The 24,296-nt window shown below is 38.9% G+C and overlaps 1 long non-coding RNA gene across 1 annotated transcript; it reads left to right on the top strand.

Moving 5' to 3' along the window:
• The first annotated feature begins 8,081 nt into the window (after window positions 1-8,081).
• On the top strand, window positions 8,082-9,492 carry LOC110367729. The gene is made up of 3 exons (XR_002427681.2): window positions 8,082-8,959; window positions 9,035-9,353; window positions 9,425-9,492. It is a non-coding gene; the product is annotated as an uncharacterized LOC110367729 (long non-coding RNA).
• The last annotated feature ends 14,804 nt before the right edge of the window (window positions 9,493-24,296 follow it).

Below are 24,296 nucleotides of genomic sequence, written 5' to 3'. Positions count from 1 at the left end.
GCTGGTGAAAACAGGCTAACTAAAGCAGTTTCAGAACAAATCAAGACATACCCAAACTAAAACAGAACCTAAACCTATGACAGAATCTAAAACTAAAACAGAACCCAAAACTAACACTAAGACTGAACTCTAACTATGACAGGCTTGGTTAGACCATGTTGTTTAGATACATAACAATATCTTCTTTTATATGCCGTTTAAAAAAAGGTTTTGTTAAAATCTGCATAAGACCTACAATAACATTTTCTAGATTTTTCTTTCATTTGATAAAACACTGATTTTCATTCAAACTGTTTCAATGGTTGTGAGCATTAAAACTGTACTTGGTAATTTTGGAGAACTAGTAGGATTTGAAAGTAGCACATCCTCTAAGCTCCAGGAGTACTTTCATCTCTGTTACTGTATGGTCAGGCTCAGCACACCTGCTAACTCCACCCTGCCTGCAATTAACCCTCACTGGTCCCACCTGCTTCCACCTCCATCTAACCCCGTCCAGATCAGCTTCCAGTGTCAGATGGTCTCAAACCATTCGGTGAGAACTTTCCAGCCATCCTGATTGCCAAGCCTGTTTTACCTGTCTGTTGCCTGACCTGTTTCTGCCTTTGCCACTGAGCCTGCCCGTCCCTTGTTCTGATTCTGTCTGCCTGATTGGAAACCTGAACCGTCTGCCTCTGGACCTTTGCAAAGCAAATTGTATTTGGAAGATTATTTTACCCGATCCCACTGAAGAAGCAGAAGAGCAGGTAGGTCAGTGTTGCACATAGGCAATTATTCAAAAATTGACATGACCGTTTCTTAGCTACATTTCCAGAAAAATCATCCACTATACCTTTAAATGACAGAATTTAAAAAATTCGGATGTGCACTTTGTAGTAATTAAAATTAAAAGTTTATTTTTTTTTTTTTTTTTTTTGTCAGTGCTGGATTTGATTAATGTGATGAAACCTGATGTAAAGGCCCCTTTGGAATGTTTTGCTTGGGGCCCCAAGAAACCCATGCAATGCCACTCTTGATGCATTAACAAAAACCATAATCTAAAGCTTCCCTTCTGTGTCCTAAATCAGCAGCAAATCATTTCCTGTCACTAAATCAACCATCCCTGGAGAAAGTTTCCGAGTCGCTCGTTCTGGTTCAATAAACAGACTTTCCGCTTTAAAAACAGAACAATGAATGGTTAAATAAATCCTAGTGTGTGCTGCAAGTACTCTAGAAATCTACCACAAGATGGCTGTGTTGTACACAGACATGACGACACCTCGGTGCAGTGACTAAATTATGTCACAAAAGCAGTCATAATATTTATGTGAACATTGATCTTCTCAGTTGTGAAAATGCAAGAAGAAACTGTTGGAAATGTGCCAAAAATGAAATAAAATTCATCACAGGCACTGAATGATTTAACAGTTACTGAAATGTTTCTCCCCTCATAGAGGTAAGATGAAGATTCCCTTAACTTATTTTATTTATTTACTTTGCATTAAGATAGTTTGTATCGTATCTGTTTTTATTGTTTAAGACAAATATAACACAGATGTACAAAAGTCTTCAACAGCCGACAAGTGATCTCTACCTAACTATCTCCTCAGGTCACCATAAGCATATAACTGAAACAAACTCAGCCAACAACAAAGTAACTGTTAACCTGTAAAATCTGGAGTTTTAAGAGGTAGTGATAAGGAGAAAGTTAATTCTGTTGTCAGGACACATGAGGCTGTGCGGCTCTACTTGTATGAGCCACAACATAGCCGAAGATTGGCCTATCAACGAGTTTGCATTCTCGTAAACTCTGCCCTTGATGATTACAAAATCAATAACTACTGGTCATGAATTATTATTGTAACCTGAATTACAAGACTTAAAAAGTAATCATAAACTATTAAATGGATAACGTTGCTTTAGCCAGGGCTATTGAGAGCACCAAACAGCTGCAATACAGCTTCTTCCTGCAAATGTTGCTTCCTGTGAAGTTGTACTTTTACCAATTTTAAGCTCTTTTTGTTACTTTCCCAAGACAGCTTCTTCCGGTCCGTCTTGTCGTTTGATTCTGAGATAACAGGGTGGATTACACAGATGTACAGGTTTTCTGGTAGTGTGTATATCTGCGTAGCATGGACCTGTTGCACTCTGACCTAAGATCAGAGTTGGTACTGAAAGTAGGTGAAGGTTGGTTTGGCATCAGCAACTGTAACAGACATTGTTTGTTTCATTTTTACTCACATCATTGTTTAGGATCTTTCCAGAAATCTCGGCAGCAGGTCTCTTTACACAATGTCCTCCACAAAAAAAGCAAAGGAAAAGGGAAACGTGGTTTTGGGCATTTCTAGCAAAAGAATCACCAAATCTTAATCTCACTGCCTTGCACCAGCAAAGAATGTGACAATGTTATTCTCGGCATGTATTTGGGATGAGCGTCTTCAACTTCAATACAATACAACTTTATTTACAAAGCACTTTAAAACAACACCGTTGATCAAAGTGCTGTACGCTGATAAAAACATCAAAATAATAACGCTAATAAAAATAGAAATAAACTTTTTTAATAACAATAGAAAAAACAACTTCTCAAACTGAGGTAATAGCCATGGAGAAATAATGTGTTTTAAGAGAAGATTTAAAAACAGGAAATTAGTCAGCCTGTCTGATTTGCAGAGGCAGCTTATTCCACAATTTGGGCACAGTGACTAAAAATGTTCGCTCACCTCTCGTCTTCCTCTTTGGATTCGGGACAACCAGCAGTAACCGGTCTGCCAGCCTGAGTGAGCGTGAGGGAGCATACATTTAAATCAGGTCAGACAGATCCTGAGGGGCAAGACCCTGCAAACACTTAGAAACAAATAAAAAAAACTTTAACATTTATTTGGAAACGAACTGGAAGCCAATTTAGAGATGCCAAAACAGGAGTGATATAGTCTCATTTCTTTGTATCAGTTCGGTCAAGTCAAGTTTACTTGTATAGCACATTTCAGCAGCAAGGCAGTTCAAAGTGTGTTACATCATGAAAACGTAAAAACATCAAACACATTGAAACAGTCACTGGTTGTGACACCAGTAACAAACAATCAATTATATCAGGTGAAGACATCAATGCACATCAAACTGTCTGACTGATTTTTTTTTTTTGTGCGGACCTATGAAGACATCTTTGCAGTAATCAATGCGACTAAAGATAAACACATGGAAGAGTTTCTCTAGATCCCCTTGGGAGATCAGTCCTTTAATCCTGGAAATGTTCTTCAGGTAGTAGAAGGCTGACTTTGTGAAGGTTCAGGTCTGAGCCCATCACTACACCCAGATTTTGGGCCTGATCACTAGTTTGTAGCTGTAATAACTGAAGCTGTGTGGTGACTCTTTAGGTCCAAAGATAATAATTTCAGTTTTGTTTCTGTTCAGCTGGAGAAAATTTTGGCCCATCCATATATTGATTTGTCCTAAGCATCCGTTCAGTGCATGGATGGGTTCAGAGTCACTTGGTGACATTGTAATGTAGAGCTGAGTATCATCTGCGTAGTTATGGTAAGTAATTATGTTTGTTGCTATAACCTCAGATAGTGGGAGCATATAGATATTTAATAGAAGGGGTCCTTATGATTGAAAAAATGTGTGCAGCAGCATTTTGAACCAGCTGAAGTTGATCAAAGACTGGCTCAGCCCAACATAAAGACCATTACACTAATCTAAACGAGTCATAATAAAAGCATGAATTGATATCTCTAGATTATGCCAAGAAGGAAAAGGTTTAACTTTAGCCAAATGTCTCAGATAATAAAAAGTGGACTTGATTACAAATTTCATCTGTGCATAAAGTTTAAAATCATTGTGCGGTGTCACACCCAGGTTTGTTACTGTCTGAGTCAAATAATCTGATAAAGGACTGTTAAAAGAAATATCTTAGTCAGGCAGAAGGGGTGTCTCCCCTCTGTTGCTGGGTAGAATAACAGGGCGTTTTATTGCCCCAGGGGAGGGGGTTGTCAGAAGGAGAGGGGGTCAATCATCCTCCCCCTGAGCTTGCAGGAGGAGCTCTAAAGTTGATAAATGTTTGTCCAAAACTTACTTCTCGACCGCACGGTGAAATCATCTAGATTGGTAATGTAAACTCTGTCTCCATATTTAATTTCCATGAATTAAATATGCATATTAAACTGTTCTACCTCTTGATTAATGTGTTCTCACTTGCGGCAAAATCTGGAACCGGGGTAAAATGGGTTTTCAATGGACATGTAGCAGCAGGCCGGAAAACCCAATCTTTAACATGGTGCCGTGACCCGGATTTTGGCAGTAAGCAGAGGAAATGTTTGAAAATTGGACACGAAAAAAGGACTTTTCTGCATCACCACAGGTCGACCAAAAAAAAGGTAAGGAGATTTTTTCTCCATTGGCAAAATGTTCACCAGCAACTGATGTTGAAATGTATATTCACCAGAAGTTGCACATTACCAAATGAACAAAGAAAAAAGATTCCTCGGCCCCTATGTGTAGGCTAAATTAAGTGGTGCTGTGGTTTAAGATACTCTGTTCTCAAAATATCAGAGGCTGAACAGTACAACTAGGTTTGAATGAAATATATGTTGAAACCGAGAAATGATTGAATGGGATTTATGTGTATGTCTACGTCAGAAAACCGTAAAATAAGAGAAATGATAAAATAGAAAACATACAGTCAAGAAACTTGAATGTTGAGGCTGTAAAATATAAGACAATAAAAAACAGATAAAATACATAGACAAAAAAAGAGTCTCGAGGGCTGGCTGCCTCCGCTCCAGACTGACGAGTACTGGTGAATTTAGAGCTGGGATGGAAAACTTTCCCTGAGAAAGGAGACTCTCAAAAGTAGTTTAGCGATAGAGAACGGCCGAGAATACATAACGTCTAAAAGTCGAGGCTAAGAACAGTTAAGATCCTAAATGGTGAAGCTGTTATAGAAGAATGAGAGATTTTAAGAGGGCCCCAGGGGGACAATTGGATTGTTCTCTAGCGTCAGAACTGGGTTCTGAGCACGGCAGTTAGACAAGGCAATTTTAAACAAAGTGTTCCGTCGAACGGACAGGGCGTAGAGGTCCTTCTGTGTGCGCAAGCTGTCTTAAATGTCATGTTTGTCCTGTCCTGTTTAACAATTTTGTTTCGGTAAAAATGGGATCCATGATATGAGAAAGGAGAGATTGGTGGGGCCTGCGGATCTGCAAAGTGTGGGTGTCTCTGTGTGTATTTCTGCTTGTGTGTGTGTGTGTGTGTGTGTGTGTGTGTGTGTGTGTGTGTCTTCATAAGGGTTTCAATTTCCCCACGTGCGTGGGCCCCAAGATAAGAGAAGTGCTGTGGAGCAGAGTGCATTTGGTTAAGTAAAAAGTGTGATGGGTATTTTTTTTTTCTGCCTTGGTTGTTTAATTCTGAAAACTATAAAAAAAAAAAAAAAGTGATGGGTAAAAATATGGGTAAAAAACTAAGGGGAATTTGGAAATCATTGGAAAAAAGGTTGATGCATTAATGATGTTTGTTGAAGTGCAGGTGAAGTTTCAATGCAGACAAGCGATTTGAGGAATTGGCTGCAAGCTGATTGGGTGAGTTGCATTGGGAAGCGCACGGCCGGCTGCATCTTGGTGAGTTTTGGAGAAAATGTTTATTTTACACTGTAGCCTAAAAGTTAGAAAGAGGTTAGAAGTTTGGAAAAGTTGTTGGAAATTTGGGAGGACATTAAACATCTGTTTGAGGCATTATAAATTGGGAAAAAAACAAAAAAGGGAAGATGCCTTCTCTACGAGTGTAATTTTAACTAACGTTATCTATTGCAAATTAGCATTTTAAAATGCTTAATGAATGTATATACTTTCAGAAATAAAATATAATTTACGATTAAATAGTGATTATAAGGTTTTTATTGTTTGATAGCCCTAGTTATAATAGATAAATAAATAGATATAATCCGTCAGACTTCAATATAGCTGTTTAATAGAGAGTAGTAAACCCCATCAGCTTTTGCTCATTTGCAGGCCTGGGAAAAACACGAGTAAGCAAAACTAAAAAAAGAGTTAAAAGTTAAGATTAAAATGTACCTCAATAGTGTGAGCAAAAGGATATTGCGGTTGGTTTGACAGATTTTGTTAACCCTGCATTTAGTCATGAGTCAGTTTTGAAGTCATCCTCAAATGAAGCAGCTAAAATTGAGGAATCTATGACAAATGTTAATGGCTTGCATCATTTTATTTTAGATACTGATATTACAGAACGGCAGGAATTAGTAGAAACGGGAAATATTACGGGATAATCACAGGACGGTCCCCAAATTATTCAGTATATGTATCCACATTTTCTAAGTCCTACCAAAATGCAGATGCCCTTGTTACAAAGTAATTTAGGGGCCGAGGAATCTTTTTTCTTTGTTCATTTGGTAATGTGCAACTTCTGGTGAATATACATTTCAACATCAGTTGCTGGTGATCAATCGTGGCTGGCAGAATTTGACTTAAAATTTTTCTAAACAAAGGCACAAAACTGATTTTAGAGCCATTTTAAAATGTAACTTTAGTGTTTTTATACTTTCTTCCTTGATAGATGTAGTTATACAGCATTTTCTTTAGACACTTTAGCAGAGTTTCCTAAGTTTGACTGGGACTCACAACATCTACTGGAAAAAATCAGTAGGATGGATAAAACACACAGGTGTGGATCCTAAAACAACTCTGTCCATTATGGGTGGATTATTTGGAGAAATAATGTTAGACAGTGTGTCCTCTTCAGTGTCTCAGCTGATGAACTTAAATCCTGATACGCTCGCTGGAACAATATTTGATACACCATTTGCCTGTGACTCAAGAGGTGGGGAGAAACACAACGCTTGAGTTTGTTAATTACTAAAAGTTAGTAAAATTACAGTTACTGGAAAACAACATAGGATGGGAGTAACAGTAAGCGGCAGATTGCACCAAGCAATGTCTCTAATTTAATTAAAGGAGGGGGGCTACTTCCTCCTGTTTTGTTTGTCCTTTAGTTCATTATAGGTCTGTGGATTCTGCAGCATGAACGCGGATGGCAGTGTAGCGATCAGTGCAGACATGGGGAAAGGAGCAGAGGACCGAAAAAACAAGGTGGACATGTCAGAACTTTTCAAACACCTACAGCTGCTGACATTGGCCCTGGGCATGTGACTGTTTCGCATCAGCAAGTCAGCCTGGCATCGAGTCACCGAATCCTGGCATGAAGTCCCAATACGACCTCACATCCAGAAGGTCAGTACCCCAGCAGGGGGATAACGCTTCCATGAACAATGTTTCCGCACCCTGGAAAAGTGGCCAACGCTCATGAACAGCGCAGATCCCAAGCTGTTAAGGGAAGTGACTGTATGAACTTTCTGCACATATTGGAGACACTTGATTCATCAGCATCTGAGTTGTGAAAAGGGGACTTTGTCACTGAGGTGCTCGCAGCGACATTACAGCGATCTGCTACTGCAACACTGGGGAAGAAATGTGGAGTTTCACACATGAAAGCCTTGAATATGAAGTTCTAACTCCAATCTCATGTTTGCCTGATCTGTTGCATGTCAGTCCGAGTCCATCTCAGGAGCCACAGACTGGTATCAAACATGTTTAAGGTAAAACACAGACAGTTATTTCTAGCCATATACTACTGAAAAAATGTAATGGGATGTGATCTGGATGGCCTGTGTTCTCATATTTTTCCTTTTTCTCCACATTTTTGAGTCCCTTGGCAGATGGATCGGAGCTGGTTAATAATTTCTTAAGGCAGCCAGTTGAGCGTATCCCAGTGCACAGGTTTGCGGTTTTGAAAAATATACTAATATCTATTAAATGTTTTGCTATTTAATGTTCCTTTTAAACATGAGTTTTAATTCTATTATGTTCAGGACCGTATTGCTCATAATTAAACAGCAGCAGGTGTATTTTACCATATCTTCTATGAGCAGAAAATCCACTGGGGTGGGAATATTTTTACATGCTACACTCATATTTAGGTTTCTGTGAGTTGTCTCTCTGGTTAACAGATGCATGCCATAAATTTACAAACTACTATCCGCTTAGGACTTCCTAGGGAGACAGGTTTATTACACGGGCCTCTCTGGTAAGCACAGATGTGTCCTGATAAAGACATTCTGTTTTTAAACAACATAGGTTAAACAGATCTGTTAGGTTATTTCTATGAATTACATATGCATATTAAACTGTTCTACCTCTTGATTAATGTTTTCTCACTTGCAGCCAAATCTGGAACCGGGGTAAGATGGGTTTTCAATAGACATGTAGCAGCAGGCCGGTAAACCCAATCTTTAACAGGACCCAGACCAGCATGGACTTTAGAAACATCACTGGGCTTACACAACAATACCTCTTTTTTTGTTGTTGTTTGATTTTTATAAAATTCAAAAGATGCCACGTCATCCATGCATTTATTTCAGCAATACAATCCAGAAAGTGCATTATGGAGAACTGATTCCCCGGTTTCAGTTGCATATAATTTTGGCTGTCATCAACATAGAAATGATAGGTGCCAGTATATTTACGGATAATTAAGCCAGGGGGAAGTAAACAGAGCGAAAACGGTAAAGGGCCGAGAATTGAGTCTTGAGGAACTCTACATGTAAGGGGTGCTATAGATGACTCGATGGAACTTAACCAAAGACAAAAACTTTGCCCCGTAAAATAAGATTTAAACCACTCTAGAGCAACACCATGGATGTCCATCAAGTCCTCCAAGCAAGGTAAAATGATCTGATTGTCTACTGTATCAAAATCGGCTGTTAGATCCATCAGCATTTAGATAACACTGTCAGGACTCAGCAGGTAGTACTGTGCAGTTTCCTGCCCGCTCTGCCTCCTCTACTCTCTCCGTAGGTGACTGCAGTTGGCAGATGGGCGTGGCGCGCAGACCTGCGGCTCGTTCAGCAGCGTGCGGCTGCACTATAAAGACAGCACTCAGACAGCTGGAGGACGCCGAGTGTTAACCTTGAGTGGTACACCTCAGTTGGCCACTGTCTCTCAACAGTCTCACGTTCTCAAACGTAACCCTTGTTCCCTGTGTCTCCCAGGTTGTCTCACACTCTGGATCCCTCTCACAGCGCTTTGTCTGGTTCTGACGTCCCATGTTAAGTCTTCTGGCTCTTGTGTTACCAAGCCTTGGTAACACAGCTACCTTGTGTTACCAAGCCGGGCTGAGGACTCCCACCAGATCACCCTGGTTCCTCCAGCTGTCTCCGGACCACCTCCCTCGCCGCTGCTGCTCGGGCCCCTCACGGACTCCACCTGCCCACCCCACGGCCGCTCGGTCACCTGCTGCCATCCCAGGAAGTCTCCCGCTGAGTCCGTCTCTCCACTCCGCTCCCCCCGGATAGGTCTCAGTGCCCGGCGGTAAGCTCTTATCTCCACTCCCGTGCCGTCGTCCTCTAAACGCTGTCTAATCCTCTGCCTCTCATCCGCAGATCGCTCAAGCTCGTTCCGCCGCTGCCTTCCCGTGGGATACCCGCTCAGTCACCCTTCTACAAACCATGTGATTATAAATACACATTGAAACCAGATTGGAATTGTTCAAAAGGGTTATGTTCATTCAAGTATAAAACCAATTAATTAGAAACAAATCTCCTCAGGATTTCTGACATAAAAGGGAGTTGTGAGATGGTTCTAAAATGTATCATTTATGTGGAGTCCAGGGCAGGCTTTTTAATAAATGGTGCCACCACTGCATGTTTAAAACTGGCTGGTACATAACCATTTGTCAAACTGCCATCAGGAACAGAGTTAAGAGTTTTAAAACGAATCCTGGGATTGTTACATTTAGCTGCTATATTGTCTTAAAATGTCTATTTAATGCAGTTTTACAATTTTTCTGGTAGGAACGCCAGCAACCGTTCAATGTCTGGAAGGACACCTGTAACTTGTCCTTCTTCCATCAAGCTGAAACTCAGATGGATAAAAGTAGTTATGAAATCTATACATTTATTACAGCTCATTATATATTTTTAAAGGTTTTATTACAGTTGTTAGGGTTAATTATTTGCTTTATGATCATAAAATAATATTGGGTTGTAAAAAGATTTTGAGGTTGCTTGACTTTGTTTAACCTTGGAAAACACTCTGAAAACAAGGTGAAAGTCTGGCTCTGTTAGACCATCAGCAGATTCTGCGTACCCACTTTAAACCGCATTCAGACATCTGCAGACGTCTTCATGGGAGATCTTTTCATCCAATCGCACTGTTTTAATACAAGGCAACGTCTTCCTTTTCTATGCCATTTTAAAGAGGTTTTGTTAAATTTTCCACCTACTGCCATCTATTTTATACTTTCAAGAAAAAACACTGCAATACAAATGTTAAATTTTTGTTTTCCAGTTGATAAAACATGTATCTTCTTTCAAGCAGTTCCATCAGACTTCCTTGGTGGATTTTTTTTGCATCTCCTCTTTTTCTGCTTCCACTTAAAAGTACTTATTGTCATTTGTCATGTTTAATTTTAATTCGATATGAGGAAAAATTCATGCATTTGTAGCTATCCCTTTTTAACATTAAATATGGAGAATAGAAAATAAATTATTAATGTACTGCACCAAAGATTTCAGTGTAAGGTTATTCTACTGTTCAGGGCTCTATGTATATTTATCAGTGAGTCTAATATATTGTCAGATATGTATTTGTATCCATGCATCTCTAAAGAAACTTTTTTGCAGCATCTAATGGATATTTGTTGCTTTGTCACGTTGTGAGAATGGGGCATAACCTACATCAACCAACAACATGCCGCTTTCTTCTCTTTACAGCTTGCTTTCAAGCTTCTAAATATATGAAGACCACAAAGCAAACTTGACATTTAAATCTAGTCTTACCAACCCACCAATGATACAGAAAAAAAGGCAGGAAGTCCTGTCTAACATTTTGACATTCTGCAGTACCTTCATCTCTGATACTGTCTGATCTAACAAGCAGCAGTTCAGAAAAAAAGTATTTGTTAAAGGTTGATAGAAATAGTAGTTGATTGTTCTATTTTTAAGCAAATCTTTGACGTAACAGGACGTAATTAATAAATGCTGCGATACCTCCAGTTTGTACATTCTGTTGTTTCAAAGACAATCGTCATGTAGACACGTTTCCTTTTTAGAAAATGTCACATCCTCTTGTCCCACTTTGAGAGATAGAAGTCTGTGGTCTGTGTAGCCCAGGTAGTTCAGAGGATAGTTTAGGCGATCTCTGTGCAGTTCAGCAAACTGAACCCTCCCAGTGTAGCAGCAGATGCTCAGATGGATGCTCTGAGAATCAGCCTTTTACTGCTTCTACCGTGTTTTATTTCCTTTTTGGACAGCGAAGGTAACGTAGAGAGATTTTCTTCAAGTTGCATTTTGAGTTGTTTTCCTGCAAACTTTCAGTTTCTCTTGGTTACATGCAATTAGACCTGAATTACTTTTTTAATTATCGGTAAAATGAAAATCACACCCTTTCATTTTGATTATATTTTACTACTTGCAGTGTCTCATGTGAAAACAACCGGGAAAGAACCATATTTAATTAAAATCTGCACCAACGAAACATCAAATAGCATCGTGCTGATAGTGTGCAAGATCAGAACGGACAGGAACAGCACAGAGGAATGCAGACTGCTGTATAAGGATGAAGGCGACTTTATTAATGAGTGTGACTCCAGGTTCACTCTTACAACAAGGAACCAAACTGTGTTTCTGCACCTGACCAGTTTAACACCAGCAGATAGTGGGAGCTACTCCTGTGAGTGTTCAAAAGCTGAAGGAATGAATATTCTCCATCTCAACATCACAGTTAATGGTGAGAACGTTTTATTATCGGCTGAATCAAGCTTACATTAACTACATCATCTCAAGCAATATTTCTTCTCCCTGAAAGGATCATTTTCTGATGATAATCCAGCAGATGAAGTTTGGAGCCATTCTGCGGGAGTGGCCCTTCCTTCTGCTTTGACGGCTTCTGTTCTCCTACTCATCTTACTTTTGGTTATTCTGGGATATATTCACCGAAAACATTACTGCCGGTGAGAAACAAATACACTATCCATATTTGTTTTACGTGCACTGATTTTGATCATTAACATTATTTAACGTTCAGCTTTCTGTAAGTAAACTAACTAAACACACCGTTGAACTGCCACAGATTCACTCTAAGTGTGGTATATGGAAGATAACAGGCTGTACTTGCATTTCCTGTCTTAAAAACACATGGTAATAACCATTTGCATCTCTGTATTTAATTTCCTAACAGAGAGCAGCCACAATCAAGCCACTATCATCCAAATGAGGTATTAGACATAAAAAATTAATGCATACCTTCTATTCATACGTGCATATTGTACAACTTATTTTTCTGCATGTGTTTTTCTGCAGGACTTGGTTGACATTGAGCCGTACAGCACCTACATTCAGAAGGAAAATGGACTTTATTCAACAACTCTCCTGCACAACAAATAATTAATTCTGACGATATGCAAATATCTCCACTTGAATGGACACATTTACAGATGGAACTAAATATTTTGATGCAAATTTTTTATCCTTACCCACTGTCGGACAACAAAGTTATCCTGGTTCAGGTCAGTTTGGACTCTAACAATTGTTTCTATTTGCCAAAAGTGTTTTAGTGTGTTCTTCAAATTCAAAATACAAAACTAAGTTCACTGTGCTTTCACAGAACATGGCTTTGTAAAGGTCAATTCACCCTCTTAGTTAAATGGAGGCACACGCGAAGACGCATTTTATGCCAACACCTCAAATGCGATGCATCCTAGTGTGACATAGCATTTTGTAAAACAGATGCCATTGTGAGGGAAAAAAAAACATGTTGAAATACCAAAGCAACGTCTGAAAGTCGCTGCTCTGTAGCTGCCATCACAAAGCTCTGATCTCAGTCAATATAAAAATGTGTAGGTAGAGCTTAAACAGTGTTAGGAAGGCAGGCCACAAACCAGACTCTGTTTCACCAGTTCTATTAGAAGAACCGGACCACTAATCCAGCAAACAGAGGTTTGTGTATGCAAACTGAAAAGGTTTGATCCAATAAAGGTAAAAATATGGAGGAACTAAGGATCTGGGAAAGTAAATGTTTGTAAACTATCAATATTCTGGCCTTTAGCAATTAGAAATTATTTGGTGATCCCAACTGACCTTAAAATGAAACATTTAGTCAGATTTAATGTCGGACAATGAGAGAAAGAAAATTGTCTTTTATTAGTGTATGTAAATATCTGGTTTTAAATGTATATTTTATACAGTTCACTCAGCTTTAGAGTTACTCCTGTCTACAGCAATGAAATCAAAGTTTTTGCTCTGTCATCTGGAGCACAACCTATTTTTAATGAAAATAATGAATGTTGTGTGAGAAAATACTTCAGATGTGATCAGGGTCATCTCATTAACTCAATGCATTTATATGTATTATATTTTGAGGTCTAATAAAATGTAAGAATAAATTAAAACAATTTATGTATACAACCATCCTACTTCAGATTTATTATTTAGGCTATTGTGAAAATATTTTAAAGGTGTTACTGAGGAAAAGGATGGGGGACGTTAACATTGTGCTGACAGAAAATTATCGGCTTGTCTGAATAAATTAAGCAAAGACAAAAACTCTCATACTGGATTTTTCTGGTCATAATTGTATCATTTATACCTAGAATCATTATAAATAACAAGCAAATATGTCATGTGTCTGAATGTGCTACATTGTTCATCTCTGTTAATTTTAAATTCATAAGTCAGTCACATGAGCTGTCAGTAGTTACTGTACCAACTTTTATTATCCATCCTGAGCAATACAGTTATCTGTAAAACATAACAGCAGTGTGAGTCAGTAGAATCACATGATTTAGGAGAATAAAGGACGGTTTCAGTTTCTCGGTCAGAGATGTACATTGGACTTTCTTTATCGTCTATCACTACCTTACTGATTTGCATGTTTACTTTCAGATATGGGTTTATTCAAACTTATTATTTTTTTTGTGTCTGTGTGTATATATGATTCTACATTTATATTTATGTGCAAAGGTTGCACACAGATGAGTGAGTATGTGGCTCTCTAACCTTTTGGCCTACATGTGACTTCATGCTGGTCTCCAATTGATTACTTAAATGTTCTCCTCAGGGCACAGCTCTCTGTGCCTGTGGCCAATCAGCGCTTTTGGGTAACGCTCTTCATCCAATCAGATGAATTCATCACATCAGTCAATCAAAGTAGCGGCTCGTGCAGTTTAGAGTCGCAGACGGGAATGCCACTAAAACATACAGATTCAAATGGAAGAGTCAGACAACAAAACAAGAGCGAAAGACACATTTGATGAAAATTTGGACATTTATGTACAAAACTAAAATGTCACGAGGCTTTTGCTGGATGGAAAAAGCGGACCAACCACACTTAAAAATCCAGCAGCAGGGATGGGTCTGTTCTGTGTTAATATTTGACTTCTAGTGTGCCACCCAAACCTCTGTTATGCCAGAAACCTGTTTGATTATGAATCTTATTTATAATTATAATTTGCTATTATAATTTAATAATAGATCATTCAAACTCAAATGGTAGCTATAACAAATATAATTCAAATGTTTGTGATCCAAAGGCTATAACCCCGTAATGATTAACACTAAAAATGCACTTATTAATTATCTGTTATGAACTTTATTCATGCTGGGACAGTGTGATCTGACCGGTTGTTGAGTGATTAGGCTTATCCAGCAAACGTTGATAACTCAAATTATATTTGCAATTGGAGTTTTAACCCTTACTTCTTTATCACAAACCAATGAAAATGTCTCAGTTATTCAGTTGTTAACTCAAAAGAGATACTTCTTTTGCTCTTAGAGACCAACCAACTTCTGGACCAAAATAACCACAAACAATTACTATTTCACAAGTTATTTTTTATTAAGCTAAAAAATTCCCTGTTACAGCAATTATTCTACTTAATAAAACACTAGGAAACACTACTCGCTACTCAAAGAACATGCAAAAGAAATTAAATGAAAATAAAACAAGTCAAAATTGGATTAAATGGGAGATGGTACTGCTTAAATCAATTCACAGTTGTTTAAGACTGATTGACATTACATTCAAGAAGTCGGCACTTTGACATAGCAGCACTGAAAGACAAAATAGCTTTGAGATAGCACCACTGGGGTACCGAAAACAGACCTGAAGCCAGATGGTGAACGCTTCTGTACTCCACAACAAGCTAAGCTTAACCGCTTAGAACTACACCGTCCCGCCCCAAGATGGCGACTATGACGACATATGACCTACGGCCTTGCGTGGCAGGTGAGGGGGCGGCCCTAATGACGTATCTAACGCACCTGACTAGTTTGGGCGGACTTCTGATCAGAAGGCGGTCTCGCTTCAGAACAAAGGCGCTTTAAAGGAAAATGCAGGAAACCGAACACGGACCAAAAGAAGGAAAGATGAAGAAAAGGAGGAGAAACATCACAGCCAAAATGAAATGCATGCACACACATCAGAAATTTCCAGCACAGTTAATCAAACTTACTTTGGAGTAATTAAGCATTAAAACTATTTCCTAATAGGTTCTGCCCAGGCACAAAATATATCACCTTATGGGTGGGAAAGAGAAATAAAGGGAAAATCCTTTTGTTACTTGGTGTCGCCTCAGTGAGGATATCTCAATTCGTCTGTAGGTCCGTGGCTCCAACAGCGCGGGAGGGCAGCTCGGATCCAGGAGGGGGCAGCCAGGAACAAAGGAAAAACCACACAGTCTATGGGTCTCTCCAACGCTTTGTTTGGCCAAAACGAGCGAGCGGAGTCTGACAGTCGCTGAAAGATAGCGGCTTCCAGTAGGATCAAAAATGAATTCAATTAGTTTAAAAGTCGCGACCTCCTGTTTAGGAATACAGGGAGAAGTTTGATTCAGAAACTCTCGGTCCAGCGAGAAATCGAATCACATGCCACTTGGGGGAAAACCCAACAGGAGAAACAGCTGTATGTCTTCCCAGTTGGCTTCGTGCCAGTGAAGAAGGGAGAACGTTGTCTGTTTTTACCTTTTATGTCAGTTTCATGGAATAACATAAGACTCAGTGAGCTAGTCGTCAGGGTGACCGTGTTGCATGCTGGGAGCTGGAGTCTGTCATGTCATAATATGGCATTACCCCTCCGTACGCCAAACCTTTATTTTTTTATCACCCAACTTAACTGGGGTTCCTAAAACGTAACCCCACTGCACGATGCTGCTACATTCATGTTTCGTATTGTGTATGGTGTCAGGGTTCCCGCCAACGCATTTCAGCATGACAGGCTGTTACGTTAGATTGTGTATTAACACGAGACTGTGAGCATGCTGCCTTGAGATGACTCACTGTCCCCTTTATCCATATCCACGTATGCCACATCTATGACGTACATAGTGTCTGTATGATTCCTCTGCTATTTTCCCAATAATTGCTTTCAAGCGATCCAGTAACCTGTAGCTTCATGTAATATCTAACAAGCTGACATCTGGGGCTCCCTTTAGCAGGGTTTCCTCCACTGAGCCATTCACATCTGCCCAAATTGTCGCACTTCTTCTGGCAGCAGCGCACAGACACGTCTCCGTCAGTGAAATTGTAAACTTCCAGGACAATATAAGCTAACGCTAGCTGTTATTAGCTTGACGGACAGTCCAACGACATGCTTTTACTGGTCTGGGCTACCCTTCAAGCTATACCACACAATGCTTAATTGTGTCAATACATACAAACCAGAGCAACAACATTACCCTCCCTGCAACCCTGGATAAACCTTTTGTTCAATCTGGAAGATTTACTTCCAAATCTTGCCTCAAATAGTGCATATTTTTCCATGTTGACCCTTATGATGACGCCCTGGGCAACCACCCAATTGGCTCTTATCAAAAACCAACAGTGCCTGTATATGAAATGTTCTTGTAACCTTTCTCATGAGTCTGGACTTATAGAGGTTAAAGATTGTTGTCAAACAGAACACAACCAGAACCTGTCAGAAATTCCTACCTATCCTTCAAAATCGCTCCGTTATTCTGATGTCACAATTTTGTAAAGTCCTATATTTTCTCTATTTATTGGTGTGTGGCTGTAGCACATCATGTAATTTACGATGCTGAAGTGGAATTTTTTGTATCTTTACCCTGACTGAAAAGTTTGGATAATTGAGACTTATTTGTTATTTAGGATTTTAGCTAAATGTTGCTAAAAGATGCAAATAAAATTATACAAAGTTGCCAAAAATCTATATTTATATAAAGGTGTTAAACAAAGTATTAGTTTAATGATGTGCAAGGTTTTATCCAAGTTGCTGCAACCTTTTACTTTACATCAGAACCTTCCATTTTAGTTTTGCATCAAACTGATTTTCTTTGAGTTTAGTTTCAAAGGAAATTTGTCTCATTAAAGGTGGAAAAGGTTTTGAAATATTATCAAATCAACCTCATTTTTTCACAAGCAAAATGCAGAGGGATAACTGCACTTTTGGTTTGTATTTTAAGTTTGTTCACGTGTTCTTGCTATTGGTTAGGATGTAAATCCACTTAAAATTCATTTAGATTTGGTTACCAAAGGGGTTCCTTGATCTACAAGTTGATAGAAAACCTACATATTGACTAACTGCAATCTTTAATTTGGACAATAGTAATTAATTTAAAAAGGAAGTCCATTTTTTTTAAAGCAAGTCTGCCTCAATGGTCAGGACCATTCTGCTCAGATTCTTTCTAACAATTAATCTCGTATTTAACACATTGTCTTGACTTTTTAATGTATTTATCTTTTGGTGTACAGTTTATTTCATAACAATTTGTGTTAATGCCTAATTATATTAATATATTCAACAGGGTGCTGGCCTGCTTTTGCATACGTATAATGAAGACAGAGCCAGCCAAAGGCAAAACTCAACTGGACTTAGTGCATCTAAGCCAGCAGGGGGCGCCCATGGATACTTGAAGTTTAAGACAGATCTACAAAGTACTTAAAAATGATCTTGGAGGTGTGGAGGGACAACGGTATTGTGCCCATCTCTGCATTATTTTTTGGAGAAGTCTATTACATAATAAGAAGTAACTGATGCCTTCATGGAGCGCAACAAAATCTACTGTACAGCCAATTTAAGGAAGTTAAAATGTTGAATGCACAGAGGTGGTTAGATTAGCCAAACATTGTATTCAAGTAAGAGTTGCGCTGCATATTTTTACTCAAGTAAAAGGTTGTCAGCTAAGAAATTACTCAAGCAAGAGTAAAAAAATTATTCAGTAAGAAGGCTACTCAAGTACTGAGTAAATATTCATAATAGTTGATGATTTAATATTTAAAAATTCTGCAATCAGACAGACGAAAATACAAAGTTATGTGCAAAATCTGGTAATTTAAAGACAAAAGATATACTAAAAACACTAAAGACAAAAGAAACACTTTTCTAAATCTTTTTTTTTAACATAACACTTGAAAGGAATACTTACAGCAGTTAATGTGAGTATGTGTATATATATATATATATATATATATATATATATATATATATATATATATATATATAATATATAATATATAATGTGTTAGAACAATGCAAAGTACTTTCAGTGACGTTATCTACTATTTACTGTATGTTCGTTTGATCTCTAATTGGCTCAATGAGCTCAGCAGATTGAAAATAGAGTTAAAATAACGTTTGTGTACAAATAAGAAGTCTCACTTTAACATAGTCTAGTTATTTTGTGTATTGTGCATTTTTCTAAAAACAAGTTTGTTCGTTATTCATGAAGTTAGTCAGTGGTTGGAGTAGCCAGACATTTTGTTCATGTAAGAGTAGTTATACTTGAGTCATAATTAGTGTTGCTGCGATACCGATACCAGTATCGGACGGAGCCCCGATCCAGCACTAAAATTGTGGTATTGGTATCGGCAAGTACCAACAAATAGGGCACTGATACCATTTTGATGTTTGTATGTCACTTGAACGCAGCCTTCTCTCTCTCGACTAGTATTATACATGTTATATAAGTTCATGAAAGTTGCACTATTTTGGCATTTGAGAGCCAAAGGTTTATTCAACTATTGTCACCCATTCCAGGTAGGCAATAAAAAGTTCTACTACCCTAAGTAGTATGCAGTTCTTCATATATAAACACACACATCAATTTCAAACAGATGGTATCGGTATCCGCCAATACTGCACAGCCATGTATCGGGTATCGGTATCAGGGCCAAAAAATGGCATCGGCGCACCACTATACATAATATGACTCAAGTAAAAGTAAAAAGTATAGTGCAGTAAAGCTACTCCTAAAGGTATGTTTCTCAAAAAGTTACTCAAGTAAATGTAACTGAGTAAATGTAACTAGTTACTACCCACCTCTGTGAATGCACAATGATCAAGCATAGAGAATAAAAAAGACAAAATAAGAGGCATTTTAGAAATGTCATGAGAAATTACTAAAATAGGGTAAAAAGTTTTTACTAATTTGAAGCATTTTGTCTTAATCTAGTTTCTTCCCTCCCTGAACACTTTGTGCCTCGCGGACAAGAAGTTCAGAGATATTGCTGCAGATCGCCACTTCCTCAGAGATTTCTAATCTCTCCAACATGTGAGTAATTATGAAACGAGCAGTAGCTACAAATTTATCTACAAGGTTTGCTCAACATCCGTCCCTCCACCATCGGACAGCCTGTTTGTGCACACTTTAAGGAGTTCTATAGCTGATGGCATCAAAATGCATTTGCGTGTTTCATTTCTTTCAAAGTGAAGTGTAGATGTCTTTAGCCAATCCTGTAATATTGTAGATGCGTCCCTCTCTGGTCCAACATCACTCAGTCAAATGGCTGAATTGCCTCTTTGCCATGCAGTGAAGGTCTACAAAGTCCTTCTGATCACCTAACTATTTGATTAAAATGTGTTGACACACAGACACATCTAAAAGTTGCAGGACACTGGCAATGGAGGACAAGACAGGACTATCTGGATCTTTGTTGTTTTTTAAAGGGCCTCGCATCAGTGTAAATCTCATCTTAAATGATCGTAAACGGTGACCACCTGTTATCATCCTAAATTGTTTGGGATTTCTTTTATTACTTTGTTTCCATTATTTAGTTGATTATATTTCCTCGCGCTTACTGCAAGGCTGTGGGTGCCGGCTAGGGGGGGAGGGGGCTCCCAATGTTTAGGGACTGTCCAGCTACGGGGAAACTGCCTCGTGCGGGCTTGGCTCAGCTTTCTTGTAAAACTGACAAAAATGACAAAGACTGGTTTCTGTAGTAAGTAAGTAAAATGTATTTATATAGCACTTTTCTCAGATAAAAATCACAAAGTGCTTCACAGTAAAATACAAATACAAAAAACAGTACACAATGCAATATATAAAAACACATTATAAAACAAGACTGCGCGTCTAATTAAAAGGCTCCTTGAATAGCAGCGTCTTTAGTTGCTTTTTAAAAGAATCAACAGAATTCATACAACGTTAAGAGAGAGGCAAAACATTCCACAGCCTCGGAGCCACTGCCTGGAATGAGCGATCCCCTCTAGTTTTAAAATAAGTGCTTGGGACCACTAACAATGATTGGCCCAATGACCTCAGATTATGGGTCGGAGTATGGAGCTGTAACAGCTCAGAAATGTGGGGAGGAGCTGTAGCGGCTGGTTGCTCTGGCGCCTGATTACGCAGAAGACAGACTGCTGACTTCGCCACACTTCCTGCTTGAGCACAGGTTCATTGGTCTCTCCAGTGTAGGACTCTCCTCGACGGACAAAAAGGAAGATAAGTCCAAGGGGCTTGGTACATAGAGGTGTTGTCACATAGCACCCCCTGCCATGATTGGCGGTGCCCTGGGGAGGGAGTCTGTAGCCTCTTACATTTCAGAAACAGTCGGATTTTCTCTCTCCTGGCTGATATCACAACACCATGGACAATAAAGATGACTGTCCGCTGTGGCTCTACGCTCTTTCAGGAGGAGTGAATGCTGCGTGTCAAGACTTGATGCAATCTGCTGGGTTTCCTTAGAGAGGAAACCTTTTAACCAACCTGTCTGGATGATTTATTGATTTTGACTTTAAGTGCCTTGAGATGACGTGTTGTAAATTGGTGCTATATAAGTAAAATTAAATTGAAATTGAATTGAATAGATGTGACACTTCACGTTGGCTCTCATGAGCACTGCTGTAATTCTTAGGAAAAGGATGCTGACAGCAAAACCAGATCTTGAACCCAGGGCAGAGATTTGTCCTTATCTGTATCGGCCACCTGCTGGCATATCCTGAAACAGCGCACACCTGACCTGGTCCCAGCAAAGTAAAAATACAATGGAGTCAAAAATAAATGAAACTCTGCAATTGCAACAGGCGGATGAAGAGAAGCTTCTTTCAAAAGTTAATTTAACAATATGCCTGTCAGTTCACGTTGCTCCCTGCTGGACCTTTCAATTGCCATGTATATTGTTTCTCTTTTGTACTGCCTGTTTTTACAGCGGTGCTCAGGATCCTGTTCTGCTAGTGCCTCTGGTGATTTATAAAGTTCTCCTTCTCATCAAGCTGCTCCCGAATGCCTGTCTGCACTTTGGTAATACAAAGAACCCACACTCCATGACACCGGCTCATATTTGTACCATTATTAAATTGTTAATGGCTGCGCAAAACCCTTTTGAGGGCCACTGTTGGACACCTCTGTTATAAAGGAGGGTTAAATTTGAACATTTTTTTCAAAAACTAAAGGCTGCATTGACATTAATTAAAACAAAAATAATGATTAATGGAACTTGTTTCACACAATTAATCCAACTAATGGTTTTTAACAATGTTGGCAATATATAAAGGGGCCTTGTGAGGTTTTTTTTAACCATATTAAAAATCCCCCACAAAAAAACAGATTTTCATCTTCATATAAAAGAATTTATGTTAAACATTCATCCTGATATTGTTTTTCTTACTGTTTTTGAGCCTGTAAGGAACTTTGCACCAGGCGTGATCAGCAGACATAAACATTGTTGTGACACCTGCAGCCAGAGCTGCCAGAATGCAAGATGGCAATAACAGACGCAGTTACTGTAAGAGCCAGGAGACCGTCCCTGCAATGCCGCGCAATAATGTGACAATTCAGCGCAACATCCTACTGGTCACGGGATCTTGTTTTGAGAAATATTACACAAAAGTGCTTCATTTACTAACAAGCAGAGCAAATGCGAAGTGTAAAGCATAGAAATAAAACGTAATAAGCCAACAGGGCGCAATAATGTAATCGTAAAATCTTTTTATGAAACCAGAGTGAGCTACTGCCATAAAAACATTCATAAAGTCATGGTATGTGACCAGGCCCCATCAGTGATTTATTCCAGAATATTTGTAAACTCGCTGGATCGTTTCCAGATATTAATCAACAGAAATGAGTATATTTCTGAAATTAGTGCAAACTTTTAGTAGATCCAATCAACTTGCCTTTGAACCTTAGTACATCTAAATTATTATAGCAGGGATATTTAGCAAGTCCTAATGGTTGCAATACTCTTTAGTTGCAGCTTGGAATGACAGAAATAGGCGGTTCTTGTACGAATCCGACCCTGGGAGAGCAACCCCCTCATAACCTGTCGACCTTCCACTTTTCGACTGAACTGCACCAAGCGGCTTGCGAACAGCACTGGACATGCCCATGTTTCGTGTCCCTGTTAGTATTGCTTCCTTCGGGGCTTCATGCACAATGCAAACATCCCAAGAATTTGTCCCAGTGGGCAAGGACATCATTTCTTGAAATTCTTGAATTATGCATCACTCAAAGTATGGCTGAGGCACTCCTGTTGAAGGTTGATGAAGAGATTAGGAGTGTCTACACACACAATCACTGAAAACTCATTTCCTCAGAGTCACTCAGACTGAAACTGAGAGAAAAAAAAAAGAACTTTATTCTTGCACGCCCTTTCCTAATTCCCCCCTAGGCGTCTGCCATTGTTGCCACATCAAAAACTGCTGCAGGTATTTTGTAAGGAAATTGGCTTCATTGCAATTTCTTAAATCTTTAAGGAATTTTAGTCTGCTTGTAAATATTGTCACTTCAGTGTCACATGCTGGATAAGTAACCTGCTGCCAAACGTTTTACAGTCTGGGTTCTTTAGCATTCCAAAACAGGAAGCTTTAATTACACATCAATGCGATTTGATAATCAGCTACTTGGATTGCACTAAAGTGGAAGCTGTTTTATGTGGAACTATTTAGTAATGATGATGGGTATCATGTAAACTGGGTTGTGAAATGTGTCATGCACGGATCAGACATCTGATTAGGTTTCCTTCTTTTATGAGCGGGCACGAGATGAATATATAAGATGGAATCACCTGCTCTTGAAGGCTGTGGTTGTTTTAGATTATATCTTGCAGCTAGCAGCTAGTAATATGAATACAGCCCTTCAGGAATTGAAATCTTTTGTTAAATGTAAAAAAAAAAAAAAAAAAAAAAAAAAAGATCAGCTTTCATTTGATCTGTCCAACAGAGGATTCCTTGTTTATGTTTTTGCAGCCTGGCGTTCCCCTAACTTTGACTTTCCCTTCAACTTAACCCCACTGAGGAAGTATGAGGTCAAGAGCGTCTGACCTGAAACCCCCTACTCTTTACTTATGCAGCACAAGCTTCCTTTTTCCACACACGCAAGCAAGCAGCACTTACAATCTATTATATTCACATTTCCTGCATGTCAAGTTTGTTGATTACTTGCATAGATCATCACTCAAGACATGTGCGAGCTTGCAGTATTAAGGGTAAGTAAAACAGGTTGCCGCAGCACAATTTAGCGCAAAAAAGAACCAGCTGACATGGGAGATGCTGCCGCCTTTTGCACATTCAGCAATTAATCCAGAATTTTATCAGAGTCCAGTGACTGCCAAAAACCATCACATATTGCAAAATTCACTTTCGCTACCTTGAGTCATTTGCAGTCAAAGAAAAAAATCAGACGCTATTTTTTTGCTCTCATCAGAGAAGAGTTTGAATCCCTGCTAAAAGCATCTTTATAGTGTCTTAGAACTTCATCCAAAAGTTACACTTTATTAAGTCAGAGCATCAGACGTCAACCCAAACACCCCCGTAAAGACGGTTTTATGCTTTGGCTTGATGCAAAGTATTTTTCTTTAGCATAGCCTGTCTGCATACGTGTCGCTGCTGCACAAAACACAAAGCAATACCCTTTCATTTACCTGGCGTGCCGTTGGTAACTTTTCCAGTCACTCTGCACATCGTGTTATTATCTGTCTACAATCATCTGTAATGATAAAGCTCTAACCTGGAAGACTGGAACACAGCACTGTAGGAGAAAGAGAAAGTGATGATGGAAAATACGATATAACAAGCATGCAGAAATAA

This window comes from Fundulus heteroclitus, chromosome 24 (assembly GCF_011125445.2).
Source record: "Fundulus heteroclitus isolate FHET01 chromosome 24, MU-UCD_Fhet_4.1, whole genome shotgun sequence".
NCBI classification, from domain to species: domain Eukaryota; kingdom Metazoa; phylum Chordata; class Actinopteri; order Cyprinodontiformes; family Fundulidae; genus Fundulus; species Fundulus heteroclitus.
Note: the sequence above shows the minus strand (reverse complement) of the source record. Positions and strands in the feature narration are given on the sequence as shown.